At 45.2% G+C, this 23,046-nt stretch overlaps 1 long non-coding RNA gene across 3 annotated transcripts in view; it reads left to right on the top strand.

The window, feature by feature from the left end:
- The window catches only part of LOC309643831, a 56,249-nt gene extending 35,780 nt beyond the window's left edge, over positions 1 to 20,469 (top strand). The window contains exons 2-3 of one of the 3 annotated variants that reach the window (XR_014254078.1): positions 16,433 to 16,717; positions 20,169 to 20,469. This is a non-coding gene — a long non-coding RNA (uncharacterized lncRNA). Of the gene's footprint in view, positions 1 to 16,429; positions 16,718 to 20,168 lie in introns of all 3 variants that reach the window. The other 2 variants (XR_014254079.1, XR_014254080.1) reach the window with 2 other exon arrangements.
- The last annotated feature ends 2,577 nt before the right edge of the window (positions 20,470 to 23,046 follow it).

The following is a 23,046-nucleotide window of genomic DNA, read 5'->3' as shown; positions in this document are numbered from 1 at the left end:
ACAGAACCACTCTGTCTCCCCCTGTAGCTGGGTTAGACCTCTTTCCCCCTCTGTGGCTTTCACAGTCAAATGTGAGTTGACTGGCAGTCATTTGTGAGCGAGAGGTATTTTTGAAGCATGCTCGACCCCACTCTGTCACAATATTTGGTGGTGGTGGGATGTGTGTGAAATAAAATATCCACTCCAGAGTCCTGTGAAGGTCACCCACCCTTGGATTCTGCCATTCGAAAGTTTGGACATTATTACCCCAAAATGCAATCCGACTGAACACCAGTTTGTAAGGGCCCTGTTATGAAATTGCAGGAATTTCCATGACCTATGCTGTCTGAGTCGTTTTTAAACATTGGTGCCCTGAGCCTGATTAGCCCGTTTTTATTTCTGACAATTTATAGTTAAGGAGGGATTGAAAATGAATTTGATCTGTTTCACTTTGAAATTTCCCGAAGGTCATTTTACCAGCTTTAGACCAAAGTCGATAATGCTTTCGTTTTAAACATAGTTATTTTCTTTTTGTGAAGTGATCTCTCCTTGCTTGGTGTGTGGTCTAGTGACTTGATGATTTCAAAACCCTACGGTGTGAGCAGGCTTGGTCTTAAGAGTCTGGCTCTGGTGTGGCCGGGCTAACTTGGCCCATTAATCGGCCTGACTTTGCACCAAACAGCATATGACTGGCAATTAGATTTTGTCCAAAAGAAGGAAACAGTAGAGGACCTCAATGGTGTAATTTTAGAGCTTTAACGTTTGGTCACTGGTCTGAAAGATCCATTCTCTTCTATAAAGATATGTAAATATGTACTCTCTGTAACCCCTCCCTCCAGATAATTCAAAGAGCCTACAATTAATTGTGCCAAATCAGGAATTTGCTTTTCTAGAAGATTTTCTTCTTCTTAGGAAATCTGTTAATAAATCTTCTTGGTCATTGTAATATTTCCATATATATTTATATATTGTATATTTTATGTAGCTAATGTATATATACCAATGATCTGAGTCCTTTTTAAAGAGAAGAATAATATTAGTTGATCCACCTCCATTTCTTTTCAATATCAAAAAGGACATTATAATAATCCCAACAGGAGAGGGTTCAGAAATTGAAACAAGTTGACATCTGCTGAGTTCTGAATTAAAATGGAGCATTTAGCTTTCTTTTTTTTTTTTTCTCTGTTAAGCCTTAATAGTTTTTACACATCAGGCCTTTTTAGATCTAAGGTAAGAATGATTTAGAATTATATTTCAAATTAGAACTGTCATATGATCATTCACATATTTTGCTGTTGTTATGCTATAGTAAACAATGCTCTATAATCAGTAATTCACATACTGGGTCAGTGATTTTTATCTCCAAATTCACCCACATTGCATGGCATAAATATTTCATAATTGCTTACCTATGAAATTAGTATTTCATATTTGCTTGCCTATGCAATTAAGTTTTCTGTGATGCTGCAACTCATCTTGTAGTACACAAGTCAAAAAAATTAGCAAGATGCATGTGGTTCCTTGTACAAAACGAATGACACATGCTGGCCTTATCCGTAATTTTTGGTGTTAACAGATGAATTTGAAAAATGAAACTTGCCTTTCCTAGCAGCAAGAAAACCTTTTTCTTTTTCTCTCCTCCTTCCTTTTTTTTTTTTTTTTTTTTGGTTGGTTCTTTTTAATTTTTTAACCACTAAATCATCAACCTCAGCCATCCCTTCTTCAGGGGAATTACTCACTGTATTTTCTGTTGGGATCCATGATGAGTTTCCTGTTGTTTCGCAAAAGTTTACTCAGTGGTGAGAGCGAGATCGCGTACAGAGGATTCATGATGTATGAGATAGCAGCCTGGCTAATTTTACTTCTGAAATGACTTTTAAAATAGCAGTTTTTAAAGTGTGTCTTTTACCAAACCAGAACAGTGGTATTTATCACCGGATCCTCTCCCTGCATATAGGCTTTCTATGCAATTAGATGTCTGGTCTCCACTTCCATTTTTCTCACACCAGTGGCCCTAAAGAAGGCCACTCTGTTTTAATATAACTTACATGTAGCAGGAAAGGAAAAGGACAGTGCACCAAATAAACTGTAATCCTATTTAATCCTCACCATGCTGAGAAGGTTTGTGAATATGAAAATATTGTATGATTGTCCTTACATGAGATGCCTAGGGCTGTGAAATCCAAAGAGAAGGAAAGTATAAGAGGGGTTACCAGGGGCTGGGGATAAGGAGGAATGGAGAGGTATTGTTTACCGGGTACCAGATTTCTGTTTGGGATGATGCAAATTTCTGGACATGGATAGTGGTAAAAGTTGTACAACATTGTGAATGTGCTTTTTACTACTAAATTTTAAGCTTAAAAATAGTTAAAATGGTAAATTTTATGTTATGTATATTTTGCCACAGTAAAAAAAAAACCCACATGCGCGGAAATAAGGCATCTGAATCACTATGTGTAATAAAGTTAGATGCTAGATGTGATTTGCAAGGTATTATAGAAATTATAGGGGGAAAAAATCTCAAGAGCCACCACTGAGTCCAGACCTCTGGTTTTACAGATCTGAGAGCTGAGGCCCGGGAGGAAGCCTGTTCTCACCCCTGAGTGATGACGGGAGACCCGTCCCGGACTCTTAGATGACACTTGTCTGCCTCTCCCCAGAATGGCCATTCCTTCTCATTTGGAGTAACCGTGCCATTGGTTAGATTAGCTTTGTGATAAAGCCCTGCAGCTAGGACCTTTTAATCCTGCAGCCTTTAATCTAGACGGTCCATGAGTTAGCTGGGGGCGTCACTAAGGGAAGGTTCCCAGACCAGAGGCTGACTGATTCCCCAGCCCCGTGACTGGCTTTTATTTCATGGGAAAATCGTGTTTGAAACCAAAGTGGCTCCTATAGTGGCAGTTTGCAGCCCACTGTCTCTCCCTGAGTGCAAGACACTGTCACTCGATGTGAGTTTGGGATTTGATGGGCTCTATCCATGCTTTCAAACCTTAATTCATATTTAGTTTACATCTACTTTCCTCAAGTGTACCATCTTACCAAGGGAAGTATATATGCGAGACTTATCCATGTGATGTTTGTAAAGTGGTTTAAATCAGCTCGGGAGCTAAACCCTCATGAAACAAATTTCAATAACCACTCTATGGCGTTGGAATACAATCTCTCAAGCCTCTTCTATAATATGCCTTTATTTTTTACTCCAGTATATATCCCCCATCATCAAACAAGTTCTTGAGCCACGTTTGATTTTAAAAATTCCACTTCGTTGGAATTAACACGAATTATGTTTAATTTCACACAAGCTGTAGTCCCACTTGTAGATGACTTGCTTACTTCCTGAGGGTAAACACTGCGCCCGTGCAAGGTTTTATTGTAACACATTTGTGCCCAATGTCAGCATTAATAATTTTGGGTAGAGGCTCCAGTGAAATGAAGAAACTGCCCGAGCGAAGGACCACAAATGCTTGATGTGTGAGACAGGCATGTCAGTGAAACAAGAGCATGACATACTTTTTCTTTCCAAATGAGGCAGCGCTACAACTAAAAAGCCATTTTGCCTTTCGCTTTCTAAAATACGTCTTGCTGGAGAAAATGATCGCTTCGTCCCATCCATTGCCCGTGGAGATGCCGTTCGGAAAAATCTTGCACGAATGACAGCACTTCTGGGGGATTTATAAGTGGCCATCCCACGCCATCCCAACGTGGAGCCAGATATATCACCTTCAACATCAGGGTTGTTCCGGGCTGTTTTCTGTGGTTAGTTTTGTAATTCAGCTCACTGGGAATCTTAGGCGAAAGTATATTTCTCCTAATCTGATGAGTGTTTCCCTGGGTCTGAGCTCCTTCAGAAGTGGACCACACACGTTCAGTTGGGACCACCTGATGTAGAAAGGAGGAAGGTGAAGGAGCCGAGTGGCTGGATGAAAGTCACCGAGGACAGCCTGGTGATCCAAGGCTCTTGAGAATTAAATGCGTTGATCTTGCCTGAAGGGAGCTTGGGCGGGAAAAGGAATAGAACTCACCAACGTGAAGGTGACTGATGCCCAGGAGATAAAAGCAGTGTTTAGCACGGTAGGAAGCGTGACCAGAGTAATGGGGTGAAACCAAGGAGGGACGTCCTGGAATTTAATATTAGAAATTAACTTCCAAACTGGGGTGTGTCCGTCAGAGTGTGAAACGGGCTTATCAGAAAAAACTGGGAGACTGGTTCTGGTGACATTGCCAAGAAGGTTAGAAGGAAAAGCTGATGAACAGGACGAAGTAGCAAATAAGGTGTGTGCTGGCGGAGCACTGAGCCAGGTGAGGGCCCAAGGGACAGTGTGGCTTTTTACAGACCCACCCCCACCAAACGAAAGGACATCAGGGAAGCCAGGTCTACACCTGCAGCTCTGCACCCGAATCAGGAGCTGCCGAAAGCTGAGCTTTTTGTCACCTTAACACCTGGCGTCCCAAATTTGGCCGCTGGAGTTCCTCTGAAAGCCTCTTTATTACTGTGAGTTAGTGTTATGAGGCCACAACAGGGAACGACATGGATGATCATAATGGGTGTACCTTTTCTTTTATTACATCTTTGGACTTTCCAAATAAATTGCAGAATTCTCATGCATATCGGAACATTTTCCATGAAAACAATAGTTTATTAAAAGTGCCCAGAAATGTCCCCGTTGCCTCCCTGAGTGGTCTGGCTGGATTTGTTTTTCCCCTGCAGGCAAGGAGATTTATTCCCATAGCAGGGGTTTCCAGTGTCATGTTGACAGTCTTGAGACAATTCTTCCTGGCTTCATGTACTGACCTGGTTTTAAAATAGTCCTGTCACACTGCTAGGTAGGCAAAGTCATATTTTCATCACGAGGGAAGAGTGCCTTTTCTCAACGTGAAAATATCATAATCCATAGAATAGTGATTCTGTGACCAAAGCTCCTTTCCCCTTTAATTTCTACAATTGCTTTTTAAAAACTGCATGGAATAAGTATCTGAATCAGAAAGGAGGCCCCGGCTTCCTTCAGGTTCTCTCGGGAGGAACCTCCGTGTCTGTGTGGATTTCTCCTCCATCCCTCCCTCCCTCCCTCCCTCCCTCCTTCCTTTCTTCCCAAACATCTCCTCTTCCTCCTCCTTTTTGTCCTCTTGCTTTTTTCCCCAGCCCCTCATCTTCTCTTTCTTCTGCACTTTTTTTTTTAAAAAAAACAATGCACATCGGGCTTCCCTGGTGGCGCAGTGGTTGAGAATCTGCCTGCCAATGCAGGGGACACGGGTTCGAGCCCTGGTCTGGGAAGATCCCACATGCCGTGGAGCAGCTACGCCCGTGAGCCACAACTACTGAGCCTGCGCGTCTGGAGCCTGTGCTCCGCAACAAGAGAGGCCGCGATAGTGAGAGGCCCGCGCACCGCGATGAAGAGTGGCCCCCGCTTGCCACAACTAGAGAAAGCCCTCGCACAGAAATGAAGACCCAACACAGCCATAAACAAAATAAAAATTAAAAAAAAAAAACAAAAAAACAATGCACATAAATTGCTTTAAAAAATACAAGAAAAATTAGTTTTGTATTTTTGCTTGAAAAAAAAAGACATGAATTAAACACTGAAACCGCCCCTTAATATATTAATCTACAGGAAGAGAAGAAGGCCAAGGGAAGCAGCAAATAACAGAAGCAGAACTATTTTATTATTTTTTTTCCAATTGTGGAGAGACTCAGAGAGGTTTGCACTCCCACCAAGCGGACCATACGTGGTCCATGTTAGCTGACCGCCCCCGCCCCCAGGAATGAGACGGGTCACAGCACCAACAGTGGGAAGGAACAGAAAAGCCACAATGCCCTGGGTGGTCCGAGAGGGAGTTCCACCTGGGGCTCACTGGCCTTCCCGGTGACCATGGCCATCTGCTCTCCAACATGGTACCGTGGGCCAAGCAGGAGAAGAGCCTGGTTAAGGAGAAACAGACACCAAGGGCTCCCCTGGGAGAAATCTTGTAATCTGCCAGCTGCGGGGACAGTCTTATCTCCAGACATCACCTCCCCTCCTCCCAACGCCCACAGTTTGCTCTGAAAAGAGACCAGAAATCCTGCTTTGAGAGCTTCATGAACACACGAGCCTCCCCGAGGTGTGTTCACCGCTGGTCTGGGAGGCTGAGCCCAGGGGCGGGATGACCACAGCCCACCTCCTCAGTCTTTCCAGGGAAGGGCAGAGGGGGGCGGGGATGGCAGATGGTAGTGTTAGGACTTGGTGCAGGCACGGTGGAGGAGGGTCTGTGGGGGACACTCAGGGACCAAGGAAGTCTAAAGGATGGAGACCCAGGCTCACCGAAGTGCATGGTGGGAGTGAGGAAACTTCTCCAGGCGGGAGGGATGAACCTATTACTCGGATTTCTTCCTCTTAGTATAAGCTCAAACACCCAATACTGAAGACACTGTCCTCTTGGCTTTGGAAGGCTCCACGGGCAGGAGATGGCAACCCACTTCTTAAACGCTAACGGGATGTCCGTGGTGCTCCAGGCAGGGTACTTGGTGCTGGCCAGGCTGAGTCCGCCAGCCACGGGGTCCGTCCTGGAGAACTTGCAGTCCAGCCAGACACACGGATCTGTGGACCAGCAACCTCCATGGAAGGGTCTCCACGGGCTGTGGGGTGGTGGCCACTGATTTAAACAGTGGTGAAGGTGGCCTGGTAAGAAGGCAAGGACGTGGGCGGGGCCAACAGACGTCTGCCGTCCTTCCCGACTCTTCACTTGCTGTCATCTGCAGCCGGTTAAACCCCCTACCCCGACCCCATGGCTTCCTTCTCTCTAAATGAGGGTAATAAGAGTATCGGCTTCAGAAGTTTGGGCAAAGTCGATAATTTACACGATGCGCCTAGGACAGGACCTCAGCAAATGGTAGCTGTCAGTCTTGGTCACCCCAAGGTACCCATCTGTGCCCACCCTGGAACTGTGGTGAGTCCCAAGCTAGGAAGTGGGCTCATGCTACCTGACAAGCTCATCGGTCTGCCATTCATGGGTCCATTTAGCAGATTCTCACCCAGGGCCAACTCTGACCAAACCCCGTGCTGGCAGGGGACACACTGCAAGCCTGACTGAGCCTTCCCCAACACTGGTCACCCAACTACTCGAAGGAAGCCTGAAGCACGAGGCCTACGTGTTGCCTGGTGACAAGGTCTGTCCTCCCAGGGAGAGGTAACAGGAGGTACATTTCCAACCACAAAGTGACATTTGCCCTTCCATTCAAATGAGGGGTGGTAGCGTCTAAAGAGAGAATGGCTCACTCCATCTCCACTGGCTTCTGAGTCACGGCCACCAGCAGGGGCCAGACTCTGGCCACCCCCATGGAAGGCACATGAGAGAGCTGGGGAAGCCACGTCCAGAGAATCAAGGTGAGTCTGGGTTTGAAGACAGAGACTGGGTTTTGCTTCCCACTGGCAAGAAGCAAATACAGATCATTGACACTACCACAGTGTCAGGCTTCTCAGTGAATCTGAGTGAAAAATGACAACGGTTTCCAAGTGACTTCTGGAAATAAACTGTGGGTAAATAGCATCTACTTAAAGCCTGGAAACCGAGTTTCCTTTGGTTTGTGTTTTTAAATGCTTTGACGATGTGGTTTGCTTCTCTCCAAGAACAAAAAAGAAAAAAGTAAATAAAGGCTGACAGTGGAGTGTGAGCCAGAGCCAAGCTATTCTAATCGCCTGTCGCCACCTGGGGCAGGACGGTTGGTGACAAGAACAGACAGTCGGGACGGGCATGAGATCCATCCCAAAGGCACCAAACCCAGCGTTGAGACGAAGAAAACACACATTCCAGCATGGAGCAAATGTTGCCATCCTTAGGAGGGAAAATGCAAATGAGGATGATTTCAAGGATTCTTTCTACCTTGTCACCAAACGGAGACATTGCCAAGCGCTCGTGGCTGTGCTTCTGTTCGCTTGAAGCGATTAGGGCTCATTCCCTAGCAACAGGCAGCAGCGGAAAGAAAGCAGAAAGCATTGCAAGAATGTCACCTAATAAACACAGTGGGAACAGCATCAAGGACAAAGGCAGCCCCAGAGGGAGGGACACGCCAGGCAGAGTACGTCACCTCCCGGCCACCTTGTCTATGCCCGTGGCCACAGGCAGGTGGGAAGGGTCCTGCCGATGTGGGAATCCCTCTGATGTGCTGAAATATTTGGAAGATTTCACATTGGATTTTGCAGGCTCACGTGGCCGCTCTGGATTCGTTCCAGCAGAAGCGCTTTAGTGCTATCTCATAACTCTTTTTTTTTTCTGTATTTGTCCTTCTCAAAAAACCAATCCGTCAAGCAAATTTGCTGATCAGCTGTCCCTGGGACCTCTGTGCACTGGCTCAGAACCTCAGTCTGGTGTTGTGTTCAAAGGAGCAGGCAGATCGGAGCCTCTCAGAATCTAGAAGCAGAGCCCCCTGGGTTTAGGGGAGAGTGAAACCCCTTTCTCCCACCCTCCTTGGACCGCAGCTTTCCTGGTACTTAGGCACTGGTTTTTGTAACTTCCCAAATGAGTGCCACTGCACAGGCAAGAAGAGAGCTCTTAATAAATGAAGTCCAGTTGGCTTTGAGTTTAGAAAATAAATCAAATGGCTATTTCCCACTAATAAGACAGTTGCAGAGCAGATAATAAGTCGTAGCCATTCTTGTCCTCTGCCTGTTCCCTGGGCCCCTGTACTGCTTCCTTTTCTAGCGGCTCTGTCAGAACCCTGGTGGGGATTTCCTCTGACCTGGCTCTCCTGGGGTTGAACAGCAACCTATATGGACACATTTTATGCTACATCTTTTTTTTTTTTTTTTTTTTTAACAAAATGATTAACAATGAAAGAGTTGGGTTTGGGGAGAAGCCCCTTTTAAAACAAACTATGGAAAGTAATTGATGGGTAGTGGCAGTCTTAGAAAACACTTCTTTCTGTAACCCTTTAAAAACTCTATTGCTAACTGCATGTAAACTCCTTCATTAATATCCTGGATCTGGTACCCCTTGAGCTCTATGATGTGAATTAAGGTCAAAGGGTGCTAAGGAACAGAGTTCTTATTTGAATGTACATTTTGGTCATATAACATCAACGACCATTTCCCTTTCTGTTTGAAAGATCTGTGTGGTCCCAGGCATGAGGTTCTGTGGTTCAGGGGCGCTGCTGGCTGCAGATTTCGCTTGGGTCTGCTACAGCTTGTCTTAAGCCGAATTTGTCTTAGAGCTTAATTTCCATTTTCAACAAATTAGGCAAAATGAAAAGTGGTCTTTGGAAAAGAGTGAATGAGTGACTAATCCATTCTTCAAACATCTTTCTTGTGATAGTTAAATGGTGGTGATTCACTAACCCATCTCTTGATAAAATATAAAGCATGAATTCACGGTCACTAAACAATCTGACAAAACTACCAAACCATGTTCCTGGTTGAAGATGCGTAAAGGCCGATGTTTCTCTGGATCTTTTTACTGATCCTTTGATGGGACTTTTACTGAGACAGCTTTAGCTTTCATCATGGTGAAACTTTTTGTGTCACTCTGGGTTTTCCTCGTCTGGGACAATGTTAAGTGTTAAGTGAAGGGCACCCCGTCTTATCAGAATGTTTTTTCCAAGACACGCAGCAGGAAGTAGTGGGCTAAAGGTCTGGACCCCTATCTATTTCAGGAAACATCATGCTTGTCAATAGTAACTCTGTCCTTCCGTGCTCTGTTCACCGTGGTTTGCTTGCTCTGTGCCCATCCCTGTGACTCGGTGTCAAAGCGGGCTTCAATTCCACTTTGTCACCCACGGCCCCACTTTCTTTTTAGTTGATCTTAGGTAAGGAAGTGAGAGGACATGGAAAGGATTTGTGTTCTGTAAATAAGAGTTAAGTCTTTGCAGATTTTGAGGCTGGAAATCAACAAAACAAGATTTGCTCACAGAAGTGGTTACTTCTAAACTAAGTATAGACTGGAGATAAATCTGACAAGCTCTGACATCTTTAAATGTCAAATCCACCGCACAGCCCAGATGACATCGTACCTAATGATCGAACTCCCTTTAAAATATACTTCATGTAAATACATTTTTTGTGAAACCACAAGCTGTTTCTCTCAGTTTTGTTTTCAGCTGGCTTTGATAAAGAGATTGGTTGGCATCTTACAGCTAATTAAACAGCTTTCAAGCCAACATCATTGAAGAGTTTTAGACTCAAAAATATACTATACTCTTCATGATCCAGGGGTGTTCACGACGCTTTTTAATTGTGCTAACAGACCCTGTCAGAGGAGAATCATTTTAGCTCAAACTTGAGTTTCCAACACAAATCGTCCTATTTCTGATGCTGCAGTTACAGGGTCTGATCTCTGTCAACTTACCAACACGGTAGGTTGAATTCACACTAACAAGAAAAAATGCAATTCCTATGTTCACTTAGATATATTAGTATTTGTGATATTGCACATTTCTTATACTTGTTACATATTTCATATGGGGACTAGAGAGCTATCTGTTTTTTCTTTGTGGAAAATAGAAAATGAAATGTGAGAGACCTTTGTTTCCAGGGCAAGGATTCTGAGTTTCTGAGCTTTTTTTTCACTCTTGTCTGTATGGCTTTTTTATTTTCTTTTTGCCAGTTGCAGTTAATTCTAGATTCTGGAAAATTATTACTTGCTTTAAAGAAAAAAAAAAAAAGAAGCTTGGTTTTCTAATTTTAATTTTACAGTGTAACCTGTCCTAACCCTTAAAGCCAGATTGCTCTAACAAAATTGTGTCATTTCATACGCAATGGATTGGCTCTCAGTAAAAATGTGTATCTAATAAATGGGGGAGAAAACCCTTACTTACACTTAGGAATGCCTCTAAATGTAACAGTGGTGTTTTAAAACCTTGGTGTTAACACGTGCATTTTGTGAAAAAAAGGGAGAATAAGTTAGCTAGCTGCAGGTGAAGTAGTTGTGCTGAGAACATTAATTTATAATATGGAAGAGTTTACCTTTTGATTTTTCTACTTGCCAAAAAATTGGGAATTTTAAAAAAATGCTCTGAATCTTTCTTCAGTGAAAGCTTTTGTCCTGTGCTACCCTGATCATAAGAAATTCCCAGGTTACAGATACAATTGAGGGGGAACTTGAATTTGTTCCGTGAGCACGGCCTTTTTACTTGTGGTAAAACAGAGTTAAAATGACAACGGTTCTGAAGAAAGTGCTTGAAGACCATGTCATGTTTCACTCTTTCCAGATGACTAAAATCACAATCATTTCCAAGTCTTATGTCGGGGGAAGGGGATATATGTGGTTAAAGAGTGGCAAGTATTAGCTAAGGTCAGGGGTTTTCTGAATGTGAATATTCGATTATGCTGGTTAAGGGTGAGGGCAGATATTCTAGGGTAAGATACTCATACAGAAAATGTCTTAAAGTAACAAATTCAGGTGATTCCCAGAGACTTCTTATTCCCTCTCATCTTCCATTGTAGGGTTCATTCAAGGTTTTTTGGTTTGTTCTTAAACGCTGTCGTCTTACACAAGTCAGGCTGCCTGCTCTAAAGTGTCAGATCAGTCCCATAATATTGAAAGAGCTGGATCATAAAAACAAGAAGTGTGTAAATTCTGAATCACATGTTAAAACATGTCTGATGGTGAACAGCCTAACACATTCTCTTGACCAGAAGATGTTATTACATTGATATTGCCTTCAGTTCAAGTTTATGAAAAGCCATGCCATCCTCTGCCTGAGAATGCTGTAAATTCACCACAAATGTGTCCATCCTTCTGAAGGACTGAAAATTCCTCCAAAGTTTTCTGTCCATCAGTACATGTTCTCAGTGTTCTTCCTGAGTTGTGTTATTTGTTTGTAGTGCTTTTTCAGTGTTTATTTTGCTGCCCTATGTTTTAGGAAGAAATCCACTTTCAGAAGAAATGACTTCTTACCCTCTGTGGGTGTTTACTTTCTTTATTACCTTAAGAATTTTCAAGTAAGAATAGATTAGGAGAATATATATTTGTGCAAAGAACATGGAGGGGAAAGAATTAACTAATTTTTAAATTGTTTGAAATCAGGGGACTGCTGGGCTGGATCTATTGGGGTTTTTCAAATTGTTCCTGTATTTAATTAGCCAAAGCACTGAGTAGTATTTCTTTCTGATATAGATGTTGAAAACAGCTTAGTTTTTCTAAATGTAAATAGCAAGGACTAATGCTCTTAGTATTGCCTGTAAAATCTAGAAATGTCTGCAGGCTGTTGTGAACAATTCTGTCTCTTTATGGAGAGTTGTTTGGGCTTTTTAGAAACTCATTAAATTGATTGTGAGTGCCTCAGTGTTATCAGGAAAAGGAGCTTTAGAAAATGGTTTCAGAATGTGTCATTTTCTCCTTGGTTTAATCTGAGATAGTGTGTGGGCATGCTGGTATTTTAAAAGGCTAAAAATGTACATAACGCTGTACCTTCAAATATGAGATAGGATTGCAAACAAGAGAAGAGTTTTCTTAAGTCTTCTGTCTGAAATTCTGCTTTTCTTCCAATTAGTTAATTCTTGGATTTTTAGCGAGGATTCTTTCATCTTTTTTTTATCTTCAATTTGTTGTTGGCATTCAGCATAAACAAATTTTGAAAAGCCATGGTAGCTTTCTATCATGTTGATCTGAATATTTAATGTTTCATCAAATAAAACCCTGTGTTTTCATTTTAACTAGTTTCATTATTTTTTTTAATGAAATGATTTGTGGTAGAAGACTGCTATTTGGTTTCAATATTAATATATAAGATGAACTACGTGGGTGTCATTTATTTTCAGTAGTAAATAACTGCTTAACCGATTCTTTTCCTTTAGCATAATTCAATTGACGCCTTTAGAATTTTGCCCTTCACTTTCACACAACATTTGATGTGTGTGGATGAAAAATAAAAATTACATGTTGTATCATTAAAAGCACCTTTTCATGGTGTCATGTGGTCAGAATCAGGGAATGTCATGTAGCTGGTTTCAAAATCCAATCAGTAAGTTAATCATTAATTATTCTTGTTTCCAGGAAACTCTACTTAGGTAATTTCAGAATTTGAATTTGCTAGAATTCTTGTTTTTAATCTTTTATGTGTGTGTGTCATTTTAACCTGAAAAAGGGGTTAATTTAGCAAGATTAGGTACCTTTTCTGTTTGTATTGTGGCTTCTTCAATTTCTCATAAACTATTTAGTAGCTAAAATGTTGAAAGCAGTTTGGGAACAAAATGTCTGCTTCAACCATGACAAAATTGGCCACAGTTTGCCGATTGGGCTGATAACAAAAGCCAGCAACACAAAATAGGTAGAAAAACAGTTTGTTCGGTGATGTGAGACCACTGCAGGTCTTTTTGCATGTTATTTTTTTCATTCTGGTGTTTATGTTGTGCGGGCAGAACGTGGAGAGAGGTTTCTGCTCACCCCTAATTTTGATTAACCATTTCAGCTAGTGGATTTCTTTTACAAACTTCAGAAAAGAAGCTGCTCCCCTGGCATCTGAGACACATTTGAGTTAAAATCCAGCTTTGCACCTAAACCCCACGTTTCATCCGGGCTCCACCTGCCTGTAAATGTCTCGAAGCTCATAATTGGATCTTTTCAAGCAGCACTGTAAATTCCCTTTTTTCAAGACTTCAACGTGGAAATAAATATATGGCTGTGCCTGCATTTTTGCAAGTGTAAAGCAAAAACGATAGTTTGCAGTTTTAAAAAAATTCCCTATCTGAGCATACAGTTGACAAAAGTTTTAACAACGAAAAGTACACATTGCCTCTCATGTGGTCGTCACAGACTGTAAACAAATATGAATGTCTTACATGAGACAATACATTTTTTCAAGTGATAGGACGAGATAACAGCATCCTCTCTCTCCTCTCTGTTCTTCTGAATTCTCATGCCTTGAGTGTGTGTCTGATGGTCTTTTTTTTTTTTTTCTTTCTTTCTTTTGTTCTAAAAATCAGATACTCCAGGGCAATAATTAGGATGAGGGTTATGTTTCTACTTATCTAATCTTTGTTTTCACAAATAAATACAAATAACTCAAACTGAAACTTGATGGCTTTGGTGATAATAAAATAGCAGCCACGGGGAAATTTTCTTCATTTTAATGTTCTTTCACAACCCACATTCAGTTTCGGTAGGAAAATTATTAACCTTTTCAACAGCATGCTAAAACATAGGTTCATAATAGACGCCTGAGTATGATTTGCAGGTTTTGGTTCTATTTTGAGATTTTTTTTGGTGTGCAGAGTTTTTTCTTTTTCTTTCTGTCTTTCTTTTTTTAATGGCTTTCTTTGACAGCGACAGTCATGACTTGGAGTCCTTTCGTTGGTATCTTTTCAGGGTGGGCACATTTTAGAACATTTGTATTTATTTTTTATGGTGGGAAGGGAAGATTCCTATTTCCTATCCTCCTACTGTTTTGTGCTGTGAAAGAGGAAATGTTCTTTAGTCTCATTGTTTTCCCTCATTTGAATTCTTGGGTGGACGTTGTGAATCCCATGCCCCCATTTTAAAACAATCCATTTGAGCCACATTTCAGAGAGGGCAGAGGGCTCTGGGTTAGGCATCTGACTTGACTCCTATCTGCCTTGGGTGGCCTCGTGTCAGTGTCCATCAGACCAAAGCAAGTCGGGCCAGTTTGGGCTTGTGGTCCTGAGGGTCTGCACAGCCACCGGCTTGGATGGAAGGCCTGGGATGGTGGGGTCTCCCTAGCTGACTGCTGCTAGTCTGGCACTTCTGGAAAGGGAGTGGGGGGAGGTGATCATGGTCTGGTAACTCCTGTGTCTTGACCTGAAACACACCAGGGGTGGAACGTGGGGTGGGAGAGGCGGGCGCGTGGGATGCTCTCGGAGGGCAGTTTCCATTTCAGGCGTCTTCTTCCCCGTGTCTGGCTGGGACAGTCACACCTGCAGGGAGGACCCTGGATGGGACATCGTCCTACCCCACGCACACTGCCCTGCGTCTGATAAGGCTGTGCCTCGTGACTCACGGTCCCCTTCTTTGTTGCATCCCCGTCGTTTGTAAGTCCCCACCCTCACCTGGTGCCCTACCCTACCTGCTCCCACCGCCCCTGCAAAGTGGGAATGGAAACTGAGGAGCCCTCATCTTGTCTGTATCCAGTGCTGCCACTTTCAGTGTCATAGCCTGGGTTTGTGTTTTTCTTCTTCTTCTTCTCATACTTCCTGTATGAGGTTCGTTTTTTTAAAATGATAAACAAACTATTTTTTTTAACCTTTTTTTTTTTTTGACCTGGTCATGTGTTGCCTCCTACCTGTCCGGTTGTGAGCCTTTGGCTGGCGCTCCCCACCTGAACATCACCAGGTGTCAGTGTGAGCAGGGCCCCAAAGCAGAGTGGGCTCTGCTCCCTTCTCCTCCCAGGGTGGCAGTCAGGAGGGTCAAACTGGTGGAGACATTTTCTAGTCTCCTATTTGAGAGAAATGCCAGTAGACAGCTGGCTCGAGATTTCCCCTCAGGCAAAGGGAGCGGGGGAGAGGAAGGCTACAGTGTGGGAGGGTGGGGCTTGGCCAGGAAAGAAATGTGATGCGGAGGGGAAATCCCGGGTGCAGGTGTAGTATCCCATGGTGCCTGCGCCACGCTATACAGATGAGCAGCAACTGGAAAAGGGCATTGAGAGATGAATCATACCAACATTTCTCCCGAGGTCAGCCCGAGAACATGTTGAAAGTCTCAGATGGTTTCTGGGCTGCTGGCTTCCCACTGTGGGGATCCTGGGCCAGAGCCATCCAGTGAGGAGCTTGGGTACAGGTGACCAAACTGAGACCATCAGTAGATGGCTGACCTGCAGTCACCGCGGTCACAGGGACTTAGCCCGCGGCCCAGGTATCACTCACTACTGGTGATGCTTGGGCGTGCGTCACAATCACTTGAGGGCTTGTGAAAACAGACATCCCTGGGTCTCATCGCCAGAGTTTCCAATTCAGAAGGTCTGGGGCACACCCTGAAAATCTGCGTTTCTGAAAATTCTCGGGTGATGCCGCGGATCCAGAGATCCACACTGAGGACCACTGGTTAGGGCCACGGGCCGTGGGTGACTGGAAAACCTAAAAGCCTGTAGGTTGTCTCCATTTTCCCTCTAATCCTGAGCTGCTCTTCGTGTGTTCTAGACCAACCTTAGAGGTAAAACCAGCCTTTCAGAAGGCCCTTTGCATCTCTTAGTAATGGTATAGCAAGGTTACCTGTAATTTTGACCTTTTACGATGTCAACCAGACTATAGATCTGCTAAAATGTTTTTGAGGTTTAGTTCTTTGAAAAGGAGGTTTTCTTTTATGGATAGAGAAAGTGACCAAGGCGAGGGGGATGGTACTGACTAGATCAGGAAATAATCCGGTGAGGCCCGGCCCTTGGGTTGCCCATCCTCATCTCCATTAGTGGAAACCTTTAGTATTAACAGAGGGAGGTATTTTGTGGGTCCCTCTTGGTACCAAAAGGTGGGCAAACTTCCGAGATCCTCAGGGGCTCAGGGTGTTCGAATGACCTGTGAGCTCCTGTTCATCCCAGAAGGTGGCAGAGTGTCAAGGTCGGGATGCTGGACTGGAGGCTGGGTGCCACCGTGTACTGGCTGGTGGTTGAACTTCCCCTGCCCCCTAGGCGAGAGAGCTGCTCTTAAAGCAGCAACCTGAGAGGGCAGATGCTTAAGGGAGAGCACACATCTGGAGCAGCATCTAGCAGATGGGATGAGCTCAACAAACGATGGCCAAGAGGACCCGGCTGTGTTCGGGGCAGCCCTGGGGAAGGCTCGCACTCTGCTGACGGATCAGTTAAAGGCTGAAACTTTCTGAACCACGGGTAAGTCTGTAATGATGCGTGGCACACTTCGTAAAAACTGCTTCTCGGGGAGGTCCCCTCAGGAGAGGTTCTAAGTCTGCTCAGAGTTATGTGGCTTTCATTCTAAAAACGGGCCCCCCCCAGAAGCGAAGGAAGGGGGCCCCTCAAGGGCGGCTCCTCTCTCCCCTGCCCTGATGTCTCTAGTAGCACAAAAACTTAATCTTTTACACACGGGATTCATATCACTCATCCCTAAAATCAGTCTGTAAAAAGCAATGACGTTTTCTGAGCACGTCCTCTAGGTTTTAACTTTCTGAGACGTAAAAAGCCAAGGACTCCTGAGAGCGAACACCTTGCCATTGTCTAGCGGGTCCCACCCTCCTGGCAACTGTTTCAAAAGCTCAAAAAAATTGGCTTCCAAGCCTGTCCGAATCCAACGTGAGTCAACACGAACAGGATGTGAGCGCCTGGCCGGTTGTTTTCCCAAGCGTTGACGGAACCCTTGATGCACAGCGGGCTCGAGTGTGTGTTTTGCACATGGGTGGCTGGGGGCTCTGGTCTGGCTTTTCGGCACTGAGGTATTGGCAGTGTCATGGATGTTACAGCAGACTGAAGTCTGTGCTCCTTGCTTCCCCACTCCCCTGCCCTGGTACTTACTGCCTGGGAAATAGAAGTTTGGATGGAATCAAGGGGAAATGCCCTGACTGGTGGCCCATCCAGCCCAGGGATGGGCGTGTGAGCTGCTGTCTCTCTCCCCTTCTCAGTTTCCCAGGCTAGAAGCCTCCCCTCTGCCATTAGGAACCAAAAGGGTGTGATCTGGGAGCTGACTTGGGGAGCATCCAGAAGATTGCCTGGGCTGCATTTCAGGCCCCTGATGAGGATTCGTATTCACAGTGTGATGTACGTGACCCTGAGGCCATCCCTCAGATCTGAGGGAAAGCGGAGCTGGGTACCCACAGTGGGGAGACCTACTGGGGGCCCCCTGAATGCTACAGACCTGCAGAAACAGCACAGCTCAGCCAAGCTGGGAGTAAGAATAAGGAAGTAACGTGTGACCAGAAGCTTCTCTAGGAATGTCCTAACACAGGGGAGGCGCTGGTGGTCTCCATCCCCCCCCAGTGTCCGCTGGCATAAGGGAAGCCAGATGTGCGATCAGCTCTGAATTAGGGGCAAATCTTTTAGCGTTCCTGGACCTTCCATCTTGGGTTTCTTCAGTGTTAACTAGACGGCCAGGTCAACGTGAAGTCACTCAGGATTTGACTTATGCGTGCAAAAGCTCACACACAAACTAGCTCAGGTTTTACAGTGGAAAGCTGCAATTCAGAATCTAGGGACGAAGGTAGGAGAGACTCAGGTCTTGGTCCCAGCAATGTCTTTTCCAGTGTGACCTTAGGAAGACTGCCGACTTCCTTGCTCTGTGTGCTTGTAAAATGCAGGTTGACCAGATGATCCTTCCGGCCCTGCCACCTCTCACTCTGTGATCCTGGTCCAAGTAAACGTGGTTGGGTGGTCCATACCAAATCCTGCCTGGGCTCTTGCACTTTGGTTTTTCCTCCCCACTCAGAAGCAGGGTAACTGGAGAGGAGCGTAGGTTCCTAAGCTGTCTCTCTATTTCAAACTAAAGGAACAAGGTTGCCCCTTCCACCCATGTCAGCCACTGATGCATTTCTTAGTTCCTGTTTCTCTTTGCCCACCCAGGAAGGCACTGTGTATAAAATCTTGGGCCCAGATTCAGGTATTGTCACGTTAGAAAATGCTAGCTCATGGAACACACATCAGGAAACTGGTTTTCCCAGCAGGCTCATTTGAGCAATGTTCTCTCCAGAATGTTAGCGACCACACAGCCAGGTTCATTATCTCTCAGAAAGGCTGGTGTTTCACTGCCTCTAGGATAGGAGGCCTCTGAGAAAAAAATAATAAAGGCTGAGGGAGTCTGTGTGCTTCAGCTAACTCATATGTGGAGGGCATTTGGGGAAGATATTGAGGAAAAACAATACAGAGTCTCAAGAAATAAATGCAGACTGTCACAACTGTCTTGTGAGTGTCAGGACAGCAAGGACTCAATCAAAGAGAAGCTTTGCTGTCTGCTGCCCTGTGGAACCCTGCCAGCAGAGGTTCCTGTGGAAGAGGGGTTCCACTCCAGATATGTATGGGAAGCACACAAGAAACTAATGTAAACGGCTTTCTTTATTTCCTAACTTCTCAGGGTCTTCTGCATGTTACTGTGCATTGTGAATGAATGTCTCCCGGAAGGATGGAGCTTTTCCAGAGTCATGCAGCCCCTCCCACCCCGACCTTTTTGCAAATAATTTTGTGCCATTAACAAAAGTCAGGAAATGGAGAGGGGCCAGGGCAGCTGGCTTTCCCCGTGAACTCAGGGTTGCATCTGGGGCAGATTGCATGCGGAGGGGATTGCAGGGTCCTCAAGGAAGCTCTGAGCAGTCATGGGCAGAGCCCATTTCTTCTCTGACCATCAGTAGTGGCTGGTCAGAGAATATGGCTGGGAATAGCAGGCAGGTGTGGATTTGGTCTTGCTCCCATGGCAATGCTGTCTTCAACCCTCTCTTCCTACTGCAAGCGTCTGAGCAGCAGATTTAAGCACAAAACCGGTCTTTGGGGGAGGTGGCGCCATTCGTATTTATGAATCAAGCCATCCTTCTGTCAGTCTCTCGAAGTATCCCTTCACTTGTTTGGGAGAACTAAGAATGAGATTCCGCAAACGATGTGCTGCTTGGGAGCCAAACCATACTGGTCTCAAGTGGCAAGGCAGTTTTTAATAGAAACATAGGTTTTGGAGCTGTTCTTAACCCTGTGCTGTCCTCAGGGTCTTTGCTTGGTCAAGGTCCCCCCTCTTAGCATCTCTCCTTCCCTCCACCTCTCTGAGGCTGCTCGGTACAAGCTTGTCTGATCACGATGCTGTGATGTCCCTGGGAGCCCAGCTCTCTTGGAGGGGAAGAGGAGAGGGGACCAGACGTTCAGCCACCATCCTCCTCATCCATCCTCGTTGGACTGTAATTCCATGGTGACCTCTTTTAAGTCTCTTTGGACCCCTGGGGAGAGGTGCTCAGGACATCACCTGGGCAAACACCAGGGTCGTCCTGAGAGTCCTGTGTGACTTCAGCTAGACCAACAGGAGCACATAGGGGAAGGGCCTCGGTGTGCCCCAGGCTTAGACCTGGACCCAGAGGGGCAGAACTGACTTCAACTTTTCAGTAAACAGGCAGTGGGCTTCTGGGAACATCTGCCTTCACAGTCTCTTGTGAATTATTTTTAAACTGATGCCCCGCCCCCCTATCCCCACCGCAATCTTTGTTGATTATCACTGTTTGAATAGATGCTGATAAATTTGATTCCCCATCTTACTGTGGCATTTACGATCTGTCTTTCCCTTTTCGGTTTCCATATACTGGAGTGACTGTGTCTCAATGCGGTTGGCAGTGACCTGTGTTTTTCGTGCATGTTTTTGTTTCAGAATAACTGGGAGATGAAACAGGAAGCTTTATGACACACTTGCTCGAAAATGACACAGGCACCGAAAAACCAGGACTCAGCCCCCTGCAGCACCTCTACCTGCTGCCCACAGCCGAGTGCAGGGGAAGGGCTGGCCCTGGGACCTGACTCCATCTGCCATGGACTCTAAGGGCCTCCACATTCAGTGGTGATGTCTCTGCGATATTGTGGTTATGGTCTAGTCTGGTCGGTTTTTTATTATCTGGCCAGTCTCTGTGTGTCTTCATTCCTTTTCCTTCATTAAAAGCATAACGAAAGAAAAATGGATGGTTTGCTTATTAGTTATGTTTAAATATTGATAGAAAGGTTACCAGATAACATTTGAGATTCGTTTCTCTAGGACCACAGGGCAACCCTGCCATAACCACACAGATCATTATGACAGCGTCTAGAAGAAGCGTGTTGAACCTGAATCACTTATTACTCAGCCTGGTTTGCCCTGCCTTTTCTTCTCTCTCTGGAAGACCTCTCAAGAGTCAGTATTAGCATGTTAACATTTGAGAAAAACACTGGGAGATGTTTGGGAGACTTTCCCCACACCCTCTCTGATCATGATCTACAAATGGTGCCCCCAAATTATCAGCAACCTTGAGCTTGCTTGCTACTGGAGACCTTTGTCTTCTCAGCTGCCTTGCTCCCTCCCTCCACACATCAGTCACCCATTCACTTCTTCATTCCACAAAGGTTTCTTTGGGGCATCCCGTGGGCCACGTTCTGGAGACAAGGCTGAGGATGGGATCAAGTCTGCCCCAGCCTTCTCAGAGCACCTCTAGCCTGCTTGTGCATGGGCATCGATCGCTGGGCTTCACTCACCAAGTGCAGGAGGTGCTGGGCAGTTCATCACAGACCGATAGCACGGTCATGTCCCTTAGATGCCCTGATTTCTTAAATCCACCCTTCACGTCGGAGCGCCTGGAATTGGCAATTAAACAGTCCTTAAAATGAGTAAATGTCAGAGCATCCCTTCTGTGGGGGGCGGGGGGTGGTCCCCACTCTCTTCCCCCACCCTTAGTAAGACATCTCCATCCTCCTGGGGACCTGGCCAAAGAGACCATTGAAAGTAGCCTTCCAGCAATGCCTGTCGGTCTTCACGTTTAAGCTTAGCAGACATGCAAGTATAATTTAAAATGACCACGTTGTACTGTTTCACACATCTCAGAATTAATTTATGTGTAGATAAATAGTAGACCACGATGATCATGTCAAAACTCCCTACTGCCCAGCACAGTATATACGAGACGTATATCCGGGTCTCAGCCCAAAGGTCCCCAACTCAGAAGGGTCTCTCTGACCACCTGTCCTGAGAGACCCGCCCCCCCCCATAGTTATCCTGTTTTTTCACTTATGAATTAGCTGTCACCTTTCACCCACCCCTCAGATTTCAGCTCTATAAAGGCAGGTTCTAGTCTGTCTCATTCCTCAGTCTGTCCCCAGCACCTGACACTCCGCTCAGTGATGACGTGTTGACTGGATCCATTATCTTACTGCTTCTCAGAGCAACGATGTGAGGTTGAGCAGCCCAGTATCCTAACCACTGTTTGGTGGATGAGGAAATTGCCAGTCCCTTTACTCTGACGAGGTAAGGAGGTAAACAGAGTAGCCTCGGAGAGGACCCAGGCTTTCTGCCGGGTCACCGCCCAGCAGGAAAGGTTGATCATGAGCTATCTGCCCTCTGGGTATTCAGATTCTCATCTGAAACCAAGCTTTGCATTGCTAATAAACATCCTTCAGTTACATTGTGTTTGCTGACGTTCCGGAAGATGACAGGTGACCATGTAGTAGAGGCATGTGTCCTCCGAGGAGCGTCTGGGGGACAGGGCTCTCATCCTTGCCTCGGACGACTCAACAGACTTCTCTGGACGCTAATCTCCTTTGCAGAACACTAGGAAGACCAGATGACATGATTCCCAAGATCCCACCCTGCTCTGAGATTCTTTTCTTCCACCTCTGCTGGTTCCATTTCTCTGGGTTCTAGAAGAGGAGGAAACAGTGCAGAAAAGTATCACAGGGCAGCAGAGACAAAGACCCCGAGAGTGCCAGGAACCCAGGCGCAGTCGTGGGTTTGTGGACATGCCCTGTGGGTAGATGTTTGAAGTAATGGTTCTGAACCCAGGCCAGACACTAAAATTACCCAGGACTTTTAAAAAATCCAAATGCCCAGGCTCCACCAGGACTAATCACACCAGAATTTGGTTGAGGGGAGGGCGGGGGGGCAGACACAGACATCAGTGTTTTTTAAACCTCCCCAGGTAAGTCCATCGTTTAGCCAAGGTTGAGAACTGCTGGTCTAGGGTTTTATTGTCCACTATGGTAGCCACTGGCCACAAGTATTTATTGAAAACTTAAAATGTGGCTGGTGTAACTGAGGAGCTAAATTTTTAATTCCTTTTTATTTTAATTAATTTAAATGTAAATAGCCACCTGGGACTGATGGCCACCATGTTGGACATCTCAGATAATAGAACACGTATATTGTCACAGAAAGTTCTACCAGACAGCTCAGTCTAGGGCAACTCTTGATGCCTGTAACTGCCTAGTGAACTGACCCTGAAAGAAGTTGGTCATTGCCCCTGTCTGTTACCTTGACTAAGGCCTGCTCTCCTGTCTTGGGCCTGCAATGTATTTTTCACCTACCTTTTGAGCCAGAGCTTGTACAGCAGCAAGAGTGGTGGGACTGAAAGGAATTTAAAATATTTGCAAAAGTCTAAGCCCCCAACTGAAGTCATCTGGTGTTCACTCTGGCCATTTACCCGGTTGCATCTTTGAAGACCCAGCCCTGGAAGGGGAACTTTCTGTATGATTATTTAAGCAGTGGGAAGCAGGCCTTCCAGAAAGAGCTT

The sequence above is a fragment of the Balaenoptera physalus genome (assembly GCF_965194825.1).
Source record: "Balaenoptera physalus genome assembly, chromosome: 15".
NCBI classification, from domain to species: domain Eukaryota; kingdom Metazoa; phylum Chordata; class Mammalia; order Artiodactyla; family Balaenopteridae; genus Balaenoptera; species Balaenoptera physalus.
This window is presented reverse-complemented; position numbering and strand designations above follow the sequence as displayed.